This window comes from Silurus aristotelis, assembly GCF_946808225.1.
Source record: "Silurus aristotelis genome assembly, contig: scaffold_163, whole genome shotgun sequence".
Taxonomy (NCBI): Eukaryota; Metazoa; Chordata; class Actinopteri; order Siluriformes; family Siluridae; genus Silurus; species Silurus aristotelis.
This window is the reverse complement of record NW_028149026.1, coordinates 20,001-22,500: the sequence shown is the minus strand read 5'-3', so window position 1 is coordinate 22,500 and position 2,500 is coordinate 20,001. Positions and strand designations below refer to the sequence as shown.

At 41.3% G+C, this 2,500-nt stretch overlaps 1 protein-coding gene across 1 annotated transcript in view; it reads left to right on the top strand.

Annotated features, from left to right (window-relative positions):
• ephb4b (eph receptor B4b) overlaps window positions 1-2,500 on the top strand; it is a 20,350-nt gene that overhangs the window by 5,126 nt on the left and 12,724 nt on the right. The window lies entirely within an intron of this gene.

The window sequence follows — 2,500 nt, the reverse complement described above, 5'->3', positions numbered from 1 at the left end:
AATGTCCGAACTCAACATGAGGTGGGATCCAGATGGTGCTGGTACATTTCTAGATGGTTCAGGATGTTTGCAGGCATCTACTTCTTTAAAGGTCCACAATCTTGATTAAGTGGGACACAACCTCAGGATGCCTCGGGATGGGGAGAGAAAGAGAAGCAGTGGAGAGGAATTAGCGTAGCTGCTGTTCATGATATTAACAGCACAAGTTGATAATGTGATGTGATCAGATGTTCTGGAGCACAAGGTTATGATGTGATGTGTGTGATGTGTGTTATGTGTAGAACTCGCTAAAAACACATGTCTTTAATCTGCACTTAAACTGGGTGAGTGTGTCTGAGCCCCGAACACTGTCAGGAAGACTATTCCAGAGTTTAGGAGCTAAATGTGAGAATGTTCTACCGCCTTTAGTGGACTTTGCTATTCTAGGAACTACTAGAAGCCCAGAGTTTTGAGATCTCAGGGAGCGTGACGGATTGTAGCGTGTTAGAAGACTGGAGATACATGGAGATAAACCATTTGGTGTTTTGTAGGTAAGTAGCAGTAGTTTGTAGTGGATTTGAAACTTAACAGGAAGCCAGTGTAGGGACGAGAAGATTGGGGTTATGGGGTGATATTTTCTCCACCTTGTAAGAACTCTTGCTGCGGCATTCTGAACTAACTGAAGCTTGTTTATTAATGATGCAGGACATCCACCTAGTAATGCATTACAGTAGTCTATTCTGGAGGTCATGAACGTATGGACGAGCTTCTTTACATCAGATATAGATAACATATTTCTTAGCTTAGAAATATTTCTAAGGTGGAAGAAGCTGTTTTTGTAACTTGATTGATGTGATTTTTAAAAGATAAGTTGCTCTAAAATAACTCCCAGGTCTTTTACTGTTGAACTAGTAGTTATAGAACATCCCGCTAAATGCAGGTTGAGATGCTGGAGCTTCTGTGTACTGGTTCTTGGGCCGATGAGCAAAATCTCCGTTTTATCAGAATTTAATAGCAGAAAGTTATGGGTCATCCAATCTCTTATTTCTTTAACACACTCAGTTATCCGAGTTAATTGAGTGTATCGTCTGGTTTAGATGAGATATACAGCTGAGTATCATCAGCATAACAATGGAAGCTAATTCCATGCCTTCTAATAATATTTCCCAAGGGAAGCATGTATATTGTGAAAAGTAGGGGTCCTAGAACTGAACCTTGTGGCACGCCATAATTTACTAGCATTAACCTGGATAGCTCTCCATTTAAGTCTACGGGATGGTAACGATCAGACAGGTAGGATTTAAACCAGCTTAATGCCTGTTCCTGAATGCTGATGTAATTCTGTAAGTGATCCAGGAGAAGATCATGGTCTATAGGGTCGAATGCAGCACTAAGATCTAGTAAAACTAACAGAGAGATGAAACCTTGGTCTGAAGCTAAAAACAGGTCGTTAGTGATTTTAACTAGAGCAGTTTCTGTGCTATGATGGAGCCTGAAACCTGACTGAAACTCTTCAAAGATATTGTTCTCTTGAAAGTGGGAACAGAACTGGGCAGCGACAATCTTTTCTAAAATCTTAGACATAAATGGGAGATTTGAAATGGGTCTGTAATTCGATAGCGTGTTTGGATCCAAATGAGGTTTCTTAATGAGGGGATTAATAACTGCTAACTTGAGGGGTTTAGGGACATGACCTAACGATAGTGAGGAGTTAATAATATTGAGAAGAGACTCACCAGCTGTATGGAACACACTTGGAATGGGATCTAACTGACGTTGTTGATTTGGTTTTGGTGATAAGATCATGCAGCTCTTTTGTTGTTTCTATGAGTTTGCTCTATGACTTAGATGTTAGACACGAGTTAGATGTGAGTTAGATGTGAGTTAGATGTGAGTTAGATGTGAGTTAGATGTGAGTTAGATGTTAGACATGAGACATTTGTTAGATGTGATTTGGATGTGTTTTAGACGTAATTGAAATGTCTGTTAGACATAAGTTAGACATTAGACATGAGTTAGATATGAGTCAGTGAGCAGAAGCAGTGCAGGGTTGTGTAGAAGAAGGTGCTGTAGATATGATGATAATGTGATCAGTGAGATGTTGTGGCACGTTGGTGGCAGCGGTGTTGGTGGGGGCGGTGTGGTGGGGGTGGTGGTGTTGGTGTTATCATGCTGACGTGGTGCAGTGATGAGTCTCAGCTCGCGATTCTGACGCCTCATTACTTTATAGTCTGTCTTTATTGTGAAATTCAAAAAAATATTGGCACCCCTACACCAATCTTGGTGTGTGTGTGTGTGTGTGTGTGTGTGTGTGTGTGTGTGTGTGTGTGTGTGTGAAGTGCTCTGGAGTTCATTGAGTGTGTCAGTGTGTTTATGTTAGATATAAACCTGTCTCTCAGCACCACCAGTGTGAGTGTGTGGGCAGAGCAGCATTCCTGGCAATAGTTTAGTATACACACTTTCATCACCTGTCTGTCTCTCTCTGTCTTTCTCTCTCCCTCTCTCTCTCTCTCTCTCTCAC